At 36.4% G+C, this 15,879-nt stretch overlaps 1 protein-coding gene across 3 annotated transcripts in view; it reads right to left on the reverse strand.

The window, feature by feature from the left end:
• Positions 1–1,759: 1,759 nt before the first annotated feature.
• EMC2 (ER membrane protein complex subunit 2) overlaps positions 1,760–15,879 on the reverse strand; it is a 128,880-nt gene continuing 114,760 nt past the window's right edge. The window contains exons 12-14 of one of the 3 annotated variants that reach the window (XR_013528159.1): positions 13,709–13,862; positions 11,468–11,550; positions 1,760–2,637 (exon numbers count right to left, since the gene is read on the reverse strand). The gene's annotated coding sequence lies outside the window, so the exon portion shown is untranslated. Of the gene's footprint in view, positions 2,638–11,387; positions 11,551–13,708; positions 13,863–15,879 lie in introns of those variants that run through there. The other 2 variants (XR_013528157.1, XR_013528158.1) reach the window with 2 other exon arrangements.

Raw genomic sequence — 15,879 nt, forward strand, 5'->3', positions numbered from 1 at the left:
ACCAGCATCTGTTATTTTTTGACTTTTTAATAGTAGTCATTCTGAGTGGTGTGATATGTTATCTCATTGTGGTTTTGATTTGCATTTCTCTAATGATCAGATATTGAGCTTTCTTTTTATATGTTTTTTGGCTACATGTATGTCTTCTTTTGAAAAGTGTCTGTTCATGTCTTTTGTCCACTTTTTAAGGAGGTTTTTTTTTTCTTGCAAATTTGTTTCTGTTTTTTAAAGATGCAGGATATTAGGTCTTTGTCAAATGCATAGCTTGCAAATACTTTCTCCCATTATGTAGGTTTTCTACATACACTGTTGATAGCTTATTTTGCTGTGCAGAAGTTCTTTAGTTTATATCCCATTTGTCAATTTTTACTTTTGTTACAATTGCTTTTGGTGTCCTCCTCATAAAATCTTTGCCAATTCTTGTATCCAGAATGGTATTGCCTAGGTTGTCTTCCAGGTTTTTATATTTTTGGATTTTACATTTAAGTCTTTAATCCATCTTGAGTTGATTTTTGTACATGGTGTAAGGAAGTGGTCCAATTTCGATCTTCTGCATATGGCTAGCCATTAATTAAATGGGAAATTCTTTCCCCATTCCTTGTTTTTGTCAGATTGGTCAAAAATCAGATGGCTGTAGGTGTAAAGCCTTGTTTCTGGGCTCTCTTTTCTGTTTTATTCGTCTATGTGACTGTTTCTTGTACGAATACCATGCTATTTTAGTTACTGTAGCACTGTAGAATAGTTTGAAGTCAGGTAGTGTAATTATCTCCAGCTTTGTTCTTTATGCTTGGCTATATGGGCTCTATTTTGGTTCCGTATGAATTTTAAAATAGTCTATTTTTCTAGTTCTGTAAAGAATGCCATTGTTAGTTTGATAGAAATAGCATTGGATCTATAAATTGCTTTGGGCAGTATGGCCATTTTAATGATACTGATTCTTCTGATCCATGAGCATGGAATGTTTTCCCATGTTTGTGTCTTCTTTGGTTTCTTTGAGCAGTATTTTGGAATTCTCATTATAAAGATCTTTCACCTCCCTAGTTACGTATATTCCTGGGTATTTTATTCTTTTTATGGCATTTGTGAATGAATTGCCTTCCTTATTTGGCTCTTGGCTTGGCTGTTGGTGGTGTATAGGAAAGCTAGTGATTTTTGTAAACTGATTTTGCTGATGTTGTTCATCAGCTGAAGGAGCTTTTGGGCTGACACTATGGGGCTTTCTAGATATACAATCACATTGTATAACTGCAAACAGGGGTAGTTTGGCTTCCTCTTTTTCTATTTGAATACCCTTTATTTCCTTCTTTCCTGATTGCCCTGGTAGCACTTCCAAGACTGTGTTGAATTGGAGTGGCAGGCGAGGGCATCTTTGTTTTGTGCCAGTTTTCCAAAAGGAATGCTTCCCACTTTTGCTCCTTCAGTATGATGTTGGCTGTGGGTTTATCATACGTGGCTGTTATTGTTTTGAGGTATGTTCCTTCGATAGCTACTTTATTGAGAGTTTTTAACATGAAGTTTTAACATGTTGAATTTTATCAAAAGCCATTTCTGCATCTGTTGAGGTAGTTATGTGGTTTTTATTTCTGTTTATGTGATGAATCATATTTATTTATTTGCATGTTAAACCAATGTTGCATCCTTGTAATAAAACTTACTTGATCATGGTGGATTAGTTTTTTGATTGTGCTGCTAGAATCATTTTGCTAGTATTTTGTTGAAGATTTTTAAATCAATGTTCATCAAGGGTATTGGCCTGAAGTTTTCTTTTTTGTCGTGTCTCTGCCAGGTTTTGGAACCAGGATTATGATTACCTCATAGAATGAGTTGGAGGAGTCCTTTCTCAATTTTTTGAACACTTTCAGCAGAAATTGTACCAGCTCTTCTTTGTACATCTGGTAGAAGTCATCTGTGAATTCATCTTGTCCTGGGCTTTTTTACAATTTCCATTTCATATTCAAAGCAAACTAAATAGTTTGCCTTCTATTTGTGGAGACCAAGTAACAGTGAGTTTTTACTTCAGAAGAAAAGGTCCAGAACAGCTCTTCTCATGTCTGTAACAGAGTTTGGATGCCTTATTACTAAGGCTTAGTCTGTGGCCTCTTTGGGATCCAATGCTTCATGTATTTGATGGAATGTTACAGCTCTGTCATGAGTCCTACTCTCTTTTTGTCTTCTGCCTACGTTTTTGGAAATCCACACAGAAGCTGTGCTTGTTTGCAGAATCTGCAAATGAGGGGATTAGCAGGAAGTAGATAATTTGTGAAATGGGCAAAAGGAGCAACTCACTCAATGAGATCCAAATGATCTTCCAGTCTTTGCTCCTGTGATACAATTGAATAGGGATACTGTAGCTTGTGCAGAGACAAACCTTTAGGAGGGATTCTTCCAGGAAATCTGGGTCTCATGCATAAGATTAAAACCTCAGGATGCTCTGTCTTCATTGCTAAAAATCTTCTTTACTTTCATGCTTCACCAGGGTGGTCTTCTTGGCCTCGTTTATACCTCTTTTTTACATCACTATTGAGGAAGCAGTTCTTGTAATGCAATTCTTACATTTATTGAATTGTAGATTCCTATGAGATGTAAACGCTTCCAATTTTTACCAAATTCCAGTGAGTTGAACAATAGTTATGATTCCTATAAAAGAACAGAGAGGAGAAGCACAGAATTAGTTAGGAAAACAGAACCCAAAAACCTCTTATGGCCTCCAATTGGCATGGAAAACTTTTAGTAAACATAGACTAAGTCCTCTGTATTTCAGAGTTAGTGAAGTAAAATAGCATTTCTACTACTCATCCCAAGAGGAAAATAACACCCTAGTAACAGCTGCATATACACAAACCCCAGACTTAGATGGAGCCTTAAGCTATGCTTATGAAAGCTCGGCTAAACTTTATGGAACAAAACTATTGCATCTTTATATTCAAAGTATCTCATCTATAAACTTTCAGAATATCAGTCCCAATTCACAACTTACAAAGTATGTACAGAAATCTAGGCTTAGACTCACACATTTGAATCACTCATGTATAATGAATAAACAAATAAATGCTTAGTGAAATCATATATCATATTCAGTCCTATGGGCCAGGGGAAAAAAGAATCAGTGACGCAGTATATGCTCTCACCTAGTTGGAAAGACAAGAACTTCTGTGTAACTACTCTAAAGGATACCATACTTGTAAAAAAAGGAGCCGTGGATACTATAAAGATCAATGCTGTGGCAAGTTTCCCAAGAAAAGGGAAAGACACTGAGCTGAGCCTTGAAGAATACACAGAAAAAGAGCCTGTGTTGTCAGTGAGAGAAAAAGTAAAGGCAAGTACAGGCAAAACTGAATTGATTTCAATCATTATAAAATATGCACTGAGCACCATTATGACCAAGCATGATTGGAGAATGAACAACCTATTCTTTTTTAATTCTAAGCGTTTGTCAGAGGAAGCCAATGCTCCATCCCTTCTTGATGATTTTCACATTTAAACATGAAACTCTTATTTAAACTATGTTTTCTACTCCACTATCTTGGTATACAAAAAAAAAGTGCACAGCTGAAATGCTGATTGTTAGTTTCAATGGCAAAAATAGAAAGTTAATTCAAAATATTCAGAAAGATTTTGTTTGAAGTCTTCCATCTGAGACAACAGTCTCATTTGAATAAGATAAATATCCCGATTCTGGAGTAGGCAGTGAAATGGTACTAAATTTTGTATCTGAATCTCTCCTATGTACAGGGAAAGGGGAAAAGAGTGAAAATAACTCAGGATTTTTAAGCTGAGTTTTTAAGAAACCCAAGAGTCCATGGGCCGATTTCCCAGTTTCTGTAAATATTTAATAAAATTTAGTTGTATAAATATAATTTAAATAACTTTTTAAAATTATAGTAAAAATCCATTGATTTTGAAACACCAGAGTCCAGCAATCCTAAAAATGCTGGACCAAATATTATTCAAGGTAGAATTCTTTCATAGGACTTTTTTTTTCCCATGGAAAGAGCTTTTACTGAATGATTTGTTCTACAGAATCTTTATGTCATAGTAGTAGCTAACATTTATGGAGTGTTTAGTGAGTGCCAGATTCTTGAGCTACGCATTTTACATGAGATGATTTCATGCTCACGACAAACCTATGAAATAGACACTAATAGCCTCATTTTGTGATGGGGTACATGAAGCTTCAGAGAGAACAGAAAATGGCCTAAAGCAAATGGTGAAGCCAAGATTGGCACCTAGAAAGGCTGAGAGTAGGGGCCAAACCCTTCTTATCCACTACCCCAGGATGCCCTAAAGATATCTACATGACAAAATTTAGCACAGACTAAATGAGTATGACACATTCTTGGAGTTAGCAGTAATAGTACAATGCCCTTTCTCCCTGACTAATAATCTACCTGTACATAGACTGACTAAAGAACTTTGGTATTTTTCACATAATAAATCATGTTTTATCCTCAGAGATGCTCAGAGCACTTTCCCTCTCATACATAATGCATGATTATGAATAAAGTACAGGAATTATTTTAAGATGTAATACTTTATTCTTTAAACATTATAAATGTTCATGTTATTTATGCTCAAGGTTATTTTTTCCTCATTGCTGAAAACATGAGCCATTTTAAAATTATACCCAACTGCAAGTTTTCCGGTAAGAAATATTCATGATATAATTATAAGGTAAAAATTAATATTTTAAAAACAAAATAATGCTATGTCTTTTAGGCTGCCTAGGCTAATGAAAATGCCTTGATTTTAGTCCAGCCAGAATATATCACTGGCAGCTCCAGAATTAGTTTACCTTTTTCCTCAGAAGCTTTAACTTATCACCTTCTGCAATCTACTGTCTGCGAAGTCTAGAATGCAAACTGCATTTCATATCCTTTACACCTCGAGTTTATCTCCCCCCATTTAGATAACGTGATATTCTGCCAAAATTGCAGGATTTAAATGCATTCAGCAACCTTAGTTCAAGTAGCTAATTTTCCCTAAGAAGTTTTTTTTCTTTTTCTTTTACATCAGACATCAGCAGGATATCATTTTATAAACTGTTAAAGAGAGTTTTCAGATTTCAATGACATCATTTTTACGTCCCATTTAGGAGGTCTGTTTATTTTTTCAAATGATTTTATTTTTATTCGAATAACCAATCACACGATCTTAAGTGCCCAGTTCAGAGTCTAAAATGGACAATACTTATTAAAGATTTTATTCACATAAAATTAAATCTTTATTTATTTGTCTATGAATAGAATTCCTTCATGTCTTTACCTTGAAAAGGTGGTACGAACATAGCTGAAAGTCCTAGTTTTCATTTACTTTGATCCCACAAACAAGAAACATCAAAATATGATCTTTCAATAATATTAACCCATAGTAGAAAGAAATAAGATTTGAATATTTGTATTGAAAGTGAAGCCATTGTAGGACTTGGAATTTATGTCTTCTAAGGACTGAACAAAACTCAAACTTATATCAACCTAACTCTAGGGCCAGTGGTGGTGTTTTAACTTCAACATCAGGTCATCACACCAAGATCAATACCTATTAGATGACCTAACCATTTCTTTCTTGTACTCAAGAAAGAAAGTTCCTCAAGTAAGGCTCCTCTGTATTGGCCTGGAATAGATTCACATTCCACATTTTAGTTCCCAATCTCTAGGTGGAAGAGTCAGACTACTTTAAAAATAGTTATGAATATTTTCCCTTGGCTGGAATTTGTTTCTCTTTCTGTTTTTTCTCTCTCTCTTTTTTCCTTTTGGGTTAGGGTATAAGAAAGAAGTTGACCTAAGAAAGAGAAAGCCTAACTGCTTTTCCCAGGTTCTAAAAGCCCAACTAAACTTCTTCTCCAAATGATTTTTGTTTGTTTGATTGGTTGGTTGGGTTTTTTCTATACATTGTTTCAATTCTTTATCTACTGTTTATTCCTCTAACCTCTAAACTTTCTTCATTACTTCACCAAAAGAGCTCTTGCTAAGGTTACTAATTCATTCCATGTTACAAAATCTATGGACATATTTCAGTCCTCATCTACTGCCACATGTGTTAATCATGTCTTCTTTTGCAATTCTTCTTACCCCAGTCACTTGGTTTTGTTTCTTTATCACGGATCCTATGTTTCCTCTGCAGGTTCATCCTCATCCACCCAACCATAGCAAGGCTGGACTTCCACAAACCTGTTGATAGACAGTCTTTCTGTCTCAGTCTATGCTTTTCTGAGAAAATAACAACCATGTCCATAGCTTCCATCACCATACATACAGCACTGTGGTCATCCTCCCAAATGCTGTTTCTAGCCAGAAGTATTCTCTGAGCTTTACATCTTCCCTTCCTTTCTTTCTTCCTTCCTTCCTTTTCCTTTCTCTTTCCTTCCTTTCTTTTCCTTTTCCTTCCTTCTTTCTGTTTCTTTCTCCTTCTTCCTTTTTCTTTCCTTCCTTTCTTTCTCTTCCTTCCTTCCTTTTTTTTCTTCTCGTCATGGAATTTCGCTCTTGTTGCCCAGGCTGGAAGGCAATAGCTCAACCTCAGCTCACCACAACTTCCGCCTCCTGGGTTCAAGTAATTCTCCTGCCTCAGCCTCCCAAGTAGCCAGGATTACAGTGACACCCGGCTAATTTTGTATTTTTAGTAGAGATGGGGTTTCCTCCATGTTGCTCAGGCTGGTCTTGAACTCCTAACCTCAGGTGATCTGCTGGCCTCAGCCTCCCAAAATGCTGGGATTACAGGCATGAGCCACTGTGCCCAGGCTACGTCTTTATTTTCAATGCCCTATCCTTTATCTCCATTTGAAAGTCTCAGACTCAGCATATCCAAACTCAGCCTATCCAAATTGATCATATGCAAAAACTAGTGTATTGATCTATTCCCTAAAATGTGATTCTACTTTTGTTCCCCTATCTCTGTGAACCCCGTAGAACTAACAGTTTTTTTGAACCTTCCTAACTTCACCATGCATACTCAGTCCATCACAAAGTCCCATTAATTAACCTCTAACTCAAATCCATTAACTTTTTATTCTCTTGATTACTACTGGTCTATGCTAACAATTTTTTACCTGAACTATGATGAGAGCTTCCTAACCTATCTCCCCATGTTCATCTCTCTGGCCTTTCTCTAATCTGTTCTTTGCACTGCAGTCCATGTGATTTATTTTCAAAATGCAAATGTAACTATTTCCAATCCACCATTCCAAGCTGCCTTCATCCCATCTAGATGAGCCCAAGATTCCCAATAGACACAAACTCATCTAGGTGACTGTGACTGCATGTCTATGTGGGAGGGAAGGCATACGACAGACCTACAGGCATAAGTCTGAGAATCTGTCTGATTGCGTATCTCTGATTATGTTCCAAAGCCCCTTAAAAAGTTTCTAGGCTTGTTCACTCCTTGAAATCATATTTGCCTTTTCACAGTAAATGCCACTTGTATGACAGAAATCTCATCACTTTCCATTCTTATTTTTTATCTCTGTATGGTCCACAGAAGTCATGTACTTCAGGGGACTTTGCCTTTTGAGAGCAGTGTGGTAGAGCTCAGATTAAGGAGCCATACCAATGTGGACTTAAATTACAGCTCTGCCATTAATATTATTATTTCAGCCTCAATATTACAACAAAGATATTTCATAAATTTATTTTGAGAATTTGATGTTTTATGCAGAGTCTAGCATATCACCTAACATATAGCAAGTAGCCAATGAATTTTCTTTTCCTACCTATATGTGTGGTTCCAAAGTATTCTATGCCAAAGAAAACCCCAAGATCATTTGTAAATTTATCCATACTTTAAGTTTATTTCACAGACACTTGGAAGTAAGCATTGAGTGAAAAATTTTATTTTGGTTGCTTCTTTTTAGCTAACATATTTGGAGCAATTTCTATGTGCTAGACTTCATGCTATGCAATTTACATTCACTATTTCATCACTACAAATTTTCTACTATACTATCCCATTTTACAGCTAAAAATTAGTAGAGCTCGAATTTTGAACACAGGCCAGAATTTGTAATTTTATCTATAGATTTTGACCTCCCTCATTGAGAGACCCAATCCAGAAAGCTCAGATGAGAAATGCTGCCTTTGATCATCTAAATGGCATCAGGGACCTATAGAACACTACTTCATTTTGCTAAAATCCAGAGCCAGGAAACTTGACCATATGAACTTCTTTTCACATTACATGGCAATTACAAGCTAAGGGACCCAAAATGTGCTTTATTTTTTCATGTTGGATATTATGCGAATAATCTTTCTGAAATTATAGCATTTTATACATCTTTCTAACAGTATTAAATACCATGACCCTAAACGATTATTCCTGCAGTGTTAAAGATTAGGAATTTGGCAAGAAGAAAGACTTTTAACTGTGGTCTTATAAAATTAAGGGTAGTTTAGAGACTGGATTTTGACAGCATCATGTAAGAAACTATGTAAGCCTCTATCTTTGACAAAACCAAATAGCGTTTCAAACAAACTGTCTCAGAATAGAAAATTTGAACCTCAGAGAATTTCAAAATACACAAGGATTGTGCACTGGAATAGTTATGCAATGTGATATGCTCTAGGTTCATATACTAGGAAACATTGATTTTTCCCCAAGGCTGAGGGCTGAAATCTATCCCCTAAGGGAGCTCTATGGCAGTACCCAAAGAAAAATACATGTTTGTCTGATATTGCACAAAGAAATTCATCTGAGAATAGAAAAGATGTGTCTGCAACATTAGTTTACAAATCCGACTGCAGTTTATATTATAAGTACATGTTTGTATTCACAAATCAATATAAAAACTACAGGATACCAACAGTTAAATAGAGTCACTGCTTTGCTTTGTTGGTCCTTCCTAACCCTGGCCTGCAGTTCTGTGAAATCTAAGAATATGGGTGGAATCTACTAATGTTTTGTGTAAGCATATCCTAGAGTAATCTGAAGGCAGTGATTTTGCTGGCAGACAAGTCTCAACTTTAAATCATATCATTTCATCATTTAAAATAAGGAGGATGTACTAAAATATACTTAATAAGCTGGTACGATGCTGAATATATGGTAGGTGCTCAATGAAACTAAGTCAATTGACCAACATCTCTTTGGGGTGTTATGATGCTTTTAAGAGGGCCGAGTTTAGCTAATATACTTCTCTGTTTCTACACTTTGTATTTTCAAATGATCAGCTAACTTCCACATTTAAAACAACCTATAGCTAATATATCATCAAATAAATTTTTTAAGACAAGAGCACAATTAATGTCAAGATAAATAGACTTTGAAGAACAGAGCAATCATTTAAGAAGATATCAGTTATGCTAAAACTTTTTAATACAATAAATACCTTTGTATATAACTTTGAAATAATTAGAGATTGTGAAGAGAATTAGATAGATCTGCTGATTCCTACACAAGAAAGAGACCCACTTTCACAAGATAAAACACTATAACCTTGCACTGACATGGAAGACATATCCTAAGGTGACCCCTGGTCAGTCCTTTCCCCTAAAGGGTAGGAGGAAACTGTGACTCGCTTCTTAAGGACAGAATATGACAAATTCTCTCTTGATTTGGTTACTGTTACCTGTGAAAGGTAATGGAATCTTATTCTCATGATTCCAATACATTATTGCATCAGGTTCCATAGGCTGCTAAAACAAAGTTAACACAGATTTGGCATCTTAAAACAATAGAAATTTACTCTTATAGTTCTGGAGCCACAAAACCTGAAGTCAAAGTGTATGTAGGACCATGCTCTTCCGGAAAGAAGGAATCTGTCCTTGCCTCTTCTAACTTTTGGTGGTTTTCAACAATACTTAGTGTTCCTTGGCTTGTACCACCCTAACTCCAATTTCTGCCTCCACTATCATATGGCCATCCTCTGTGTGTCTATGTGTATCTGTGTTCTCTTATAAGCACATCAGTCACTGGATCTGGCCTACATACTCCAGTGTAACCTCATCTTGCCTTAACCAATTACATCTGCAAAGACCTTATTTCCCAATATAGTCACATTGTGAGGTTCCAAGTGGACATGAATTTGGGAGGACATTTTTCAACCCAGTAGAGTTATATAAGGCTCTGTCTTAACAGACAGTAGGGAGACTATCCATTGTTGAGTTTGGAAAAGTAAAAATCTTGACTTTGAGAAGGCTTGTGAGGGGACTACATAGCAAGAAATTGCAGGCAACCTCTAAGAGCTGAACACTGTCTGCTCCAGGATAACAGTTAACAACAACAGCAACAAAAAAACAGGGACCTCCATTCTACAATCACAAGGAAATGAATTCTGCCATTAACCTGAGCTTGGAAAAGACAAAGTTCCAGAAATGAATTCAGTCCACTGTCACCTTGTGTGCTGGTCTGTTCTCATAATGCGAATAAAGACATACCCAAGACGGGGTAGTTTGTAAAGGAAAAAAGTTTAATTGACTCACAGTTCCACATCACTGGGGAGGCCGCACAATCATGGTGGAATGAGGTGCAAACTCACATCCTACATGGTAGCCGGCAGGAGAGCTTGTACAGGGGAACTCCCATTTATAAAATCATCAGATCTCATGAGACTTATTTACTACCACAGAAACAGTATGGGGGAACTGCCCCCATGACTCAATTATTTTTACCTGGCCCTCCCCTTGACACATAGGGCTTATTACAATTCCAGGTGAGATTTGGGTGGGGACACAGCCAAGCCATATCACTTTAATTGTGATATTGTAATTGTACCCTTGTGAGACGCTAAATAGAGGACCCATCTAATCTATGGGTGGGATATAATAAAGGTGTAATGTTTTAAGATACAAAATGAGTGATAATTTGTTCTAAGCAGTGAAAAACTAATACAATTTGTATCATGTTTTAAAAGTTTCATTCTCTGTACCTCATTTATACTTTCCAAGGCCAAATATGAAGGTGTTTCGTTCAGCTCTGAATTATATACACCACCACCATTTCAGTGTACTCATATGGATTGTTGGGAATGACCTATAAAAGTTGAATGTGTTTAGTAAAGTCATAGAATTGTAGTACTCAGAAGAATCTCAGAGATAATATATTCCAATCCTTTTATTATACAAATAAAGAAACTGAGCCACGGATTTAGAGACTGATTCGTTTGATCACAGAGGTAGCAAGTGAAAGAGGCAAACACAGGTCTCCTGGGATCCAGTCCAATATTTTTTCAGTATTGTAGGTCCTTACCAACACCCTGGGATCTTTTGAGATCCCTAACTCAAAATTACAGAAAGGCTGAAAATAAATCACTAACTTTTAGAAAATACATGTAAGTTATATAGCTTTAATAAATGTCAATAATCATAACTGCCATTAGTTCACTCCTAGAAATGTGCTGGTCACATTTTATTTACCAAATAAATATTTGACAAATAAAAAATTAATATCATGTTTTTATATACAATTACCATTATAAAATGTAAGTGATCTGAAGGCAGTGCATTCCTGTAGGCAAAAGCCATCACTGTAAAGTAAGACTCACCTGACTTTGAATGCAAGCACTAACATTTATTCACTTTTAAACTTGGAAGATTTCTTAAATCTCTCAGCCTTCAGTTTCCTCCTCTGCAAAATGAAGGTCATAAAATTGAGCTCCCAATGTTGTATTTAGGTTCAAACAAAATAATAGAATGCCTGGCATTTACAGGGTGCTTAATAAATGTTAGTCTATTTCCATTTGCTGATGAATTTGTTCTTAAGTAGAGAACAGTTTTCCACTACTCAGATGTTTCTTTGAATTATAATCTGTGTTAGGGGCATTTAATGCAAATATTATTTCTATGTGAAGTGACATTGCTTTGAAAACAAATTTCTTTTGTAAGAATTTGCTCTTCCTTGGTTCCAGCTGCTCATCTTTATCCCCTCAACAAGTTTAGGAGAAAAAAAAAGGCCTAAAAAGTCTAGTGAAGAAAAAAAAGTGCATTTTACTAGGGCCAAATTTACTGACACATAAGAACCACACACACACACACACCAGCAGCTCAAAGATTCTTAATCATTGATTAAGAGTTTACATAATTCAGAGGTAGTAATCCAAAACCTGTTTCAAATTAGATGACAGCGTAAAAGTGATGTGGAAGTAGTTACTGTTAAACTGAAATTCTTCTGATTGCACTATTTATCAGGTAGTATTTCAGATAATTAAATAGAACTATGAGTAACATGAAAGACTATAGTTATGGCTCACTTTTGCATGGGTCTGCTGAGACTTAGTAATAATGTTCAGGCAGAGCTGGAAAAATTCCAATATGGACCATACTGAATTAGGCAACAGCTGGTGAAGACGGTTTAGTTTATAAGAACTGTCCTGCCAGCTGGGGAAAAGTGATATGTGGTTCTTACTAAATGTCACATTAAAAATTAGCAGTAAAATAATTACAAGTTAATTATAAATTTACTGTCTTGATTTCAAACCTTAAGCAATCTTTCCTGGGGCCATTTTAAGGCCATTGTAAAGTTCTTTAATCTCTGCTTACGAAAATTTATTTTCTAGCAGGTGTGCCTTATAGCTTAAAAAGGAGACATGACTTAAAATCAGTTCCATGAGTTTCAAGTATTTCCACATGTTTTAAAAAATAGTAATTTCAATGTTGCTTGAAACCAGGGAAAGGTCATGGGGAGAGGAAGCTGTGAAAACCTTAATCCTGCAAATCTCATGACACATGGCATGATGCAATGGGGTTTAAAGCCAGAAGGTTTGGGTTCAAGCCTCTGCTCTGTTAATTACTAACTAGGAGGTTTAGGGTAGAATGCATACCCCCTCTCAAACTTGACTTTCCACATCCAACTTGAAAATCATAGCACCTACCTTCCAAACTGTCGTTAAGAAGTAGGTGATTTATATATAGTACCTAGGCCAACAGATGTATGGCTCCCAAACCATGCACTGAAGCCCCCGAGGGCACTGCAGCATACTTACATGAGAGCCATGGGATATTCTAAAGTGTTGAGGAAAATATAGCAATACTCAAAACCTGTCAGCCACTGTGAGACCTACCAGCTCAAGGTAGTTTACAGTTTCAACATTAGATCATACTACATTTCTTTCATTGATGTCATATCTCTGCTGAGCTAAGTTTTGGTTGTGGCTAGATAAAAAGCCAGTAAACATGAAAATCCGTTTGGAACAGGAAATGAAGGTGGTGGATCCAATATGATTACAAGGTCTGAGAGGTAGGTGTTCAGTGCCCAAGAAACCCACACATCTCATTAGTAAGTAAGTTATCTATAGTTAAGGCTGAAATAAAAATTGTCTTTCTTTCTATGTATGTGTACTACTATGTTCAAGCAGCTACTCTGTTATTAACGTATAAATACATTTTAACTTGTTTGGACCTAATCACTCAACTCATGGCACTGTTAGTTATTTCGGCCTAGGAATCCACTGAAAAAAATACTGAGATATTTAGTGCTGTAAATCAAAAAGGTTTTGGAACTTCTGCAGAAGGTACCCAATAAATGTTAGTTTTCTCTCAGACTTCACGTTCTTTCACGTGATTGACTCTCCTTCTCAAAATTTAGACAAATCTAGTTATGTTCTCACTGGCAATACTGACTGCTATTCTCAGCCTTTGACCAGTAGGATTTGAAGGTTATGAACCCTCCATTCACTCTTTTCTTCTATCAAGGTGTCTTACTGTTGTGAAGAGACAATGAAGTCACAAGACCCAAGTAGCCTCAATGGTTAAATTAACATATGGAAGACACTTTCCTAGAGAGTCACCTGGGTGCACTGATTTAAGCCAAAGAGATCTGGAGGTTTGTCTGCTGTGAAGCATAGGCTTGTTCTATCTTGATCAATGCTCAAACTTCTTTCCTTCTGTTGGTCTTCTCCATTACTCTCCTAAATATGGTTTTCTTACTCTTTATGTTCAGCTCTGAAAAATAATTAGATAATAGCTGGTATTAAAGAAAAGTTGACCTGAATAATAAAGCCTGAATAGTGGAAAGCTCAAAGAATAGTTAACAGCATCAACTAAAACAGTCCGATTAATAATTAACAGCATCAACTAAAACATAGTGTGATTCCCCATATCACAAATTAGACAGGAACACATTCATTTAGTCAATGCCAAGCTGGGGTTTACATCTTAAGGGTTTAAAAGAAAATTGCAAATGTTTTAACATTATGATTTCATTTAGGTACAAGGATATATACAATATGATAAAGCCACTTTTACATAAAATGTTGGAACTACAGATATTCAACAACAAAGTATTTTCTGTATTCATGGAAATTTTGCCATACATCAAAAATAAGAAAGTAATTCAAACAGTTACACATTTCCATGGTGGGGACATTGCTGACTGAGCTAGAGCAAGCAGAGGAAGTCATCTCTTCCAGTGGTTATAGAGTGAGACTAGAACGAGGATGATTTTTAACAGTAGATGTGCTTTAAAAGAAAAATTTTTTTAAATTTCTTCATACTTCAGATATTAGAAAGAAGATGAGGATGACTGGAAGGAAATCAGGAAAAAGAGAACTGCATTCTTTAAGTACCCAATGTTAACTGAATACTGTAATGTGCATTCTATAAACGCTACCAGGTAACTGAAACTTGTTATTTGTTTAGCCAGCGGCATCTGTTGCCTATTATCAAGGGCAGAAATCCAAACACTTCTGCCCACTGTGTCTTGGTATTGCAGTTGCCAAATATTGGATGGAATACTGCTTTTCTCGCACAGAGATGAGACACAGCAAGATCAGCTTTAATAGGGCGTGTCAGCGTCCCATGGCCGGCTGGTCTCTCCTAGCAGCTGATGCAAAGCAATTGGCCTGCATGCATCCCTCTTGTATTACTGCAGAAGAACCTCGTCCTCTCCCCACAGTGGACAGATATAAACTTGTGGGATTGGCGAGAAGCCATATGACACACATACTTAAGCAGAACAAAGGAATGCACATGAAGTCTGAAGCAGGAAGGCTATTTCCCCACAAGATGACAAGACCAGCAAAGGCTGTGAATACTCTTTATCCCTTGGTAAAATAGTGTTCCAAGTCCAAGATCTGTTCTTATGAAGCAAGAAGGGGTTGAAAGACTGCCCTCAGGATGGTAGAGCATGACATGTTAGCAGAATGTATAATACATCTGAATAGCTGGAGTAAGAATACCTTTTACAGAATGAAGCAGTGTGAGGTATAGGCAGTGAGGAGGGGTATGGAGAAGAGGTATCACAGAATTAAGTTGGAATTAGACTACTGAATAGAGAAAACAATATAGAGTATTATTCGTCTTCGTTCACCAATATTTACCCAGTCTCAGCCTTTTGGTAGATATTCATTATTTTAATTGAATGAATGAAAGAAGGAAAGATTTGCTTGTAAGCATAGAGGTAACCATAATTTTAAATAAAGAGGCATTTAATGATCATATCCAGCAGCAGTGACAAAACACTACTGTTGAAAGAGAACAATGTAGGCACTTTGCCTATAGGGAGTAGACTTTTGTAATAAGAGAGGTTGGGGAGGTGAAGGTCCAAGGATGATCCCTGAAGACTGAGAGAAGCTGTTAAATAAATTAGAAGGACCAACAAAATAATGTAGTGGTCAGCTGGATGTAGAAGTAAGAGTTGAAAGATAAATATGAATTATTAGCAGATTTAGGAGGGGAAAGTTGTTGAACAAGTGGTGAGGCCACTAATGGAGATAGAAAATGCAAAAGAAGAAAAAAATAGGAGATAGTGAGCTTGATGTTGAGCTTGTTTCATTTACATCTTAGGAGGATAAAAGTGGCAATGTTCAGGAGCTACAGAGAAAGGGTAGGTTGTCAGCAAGTAGTGGGCACTGAGATAAGAGAGTGAAAGAAAACACCCCAGGAGAAGCTCTTAAGACAAAATGAGAAGAGGCTTGCTAATATATGGGGAGTACCAACATGCCATATGGGAAGAAGAGAA

The sequence above is a fragment of the Callithrix jacchus genome, chromosome 16 (genome assembly GCF_049354715.1).
Source record: "Callithrix jacchus isolate 240 chromosome 16, calJac240_pri, whole genome shotgun sequence".
Taxonomy (NCBI): Eukaryota; Metazoa; Chordata; class Mammalia; order Primates; family Cebidae; genus Callithrix; species Callithrix jacchus.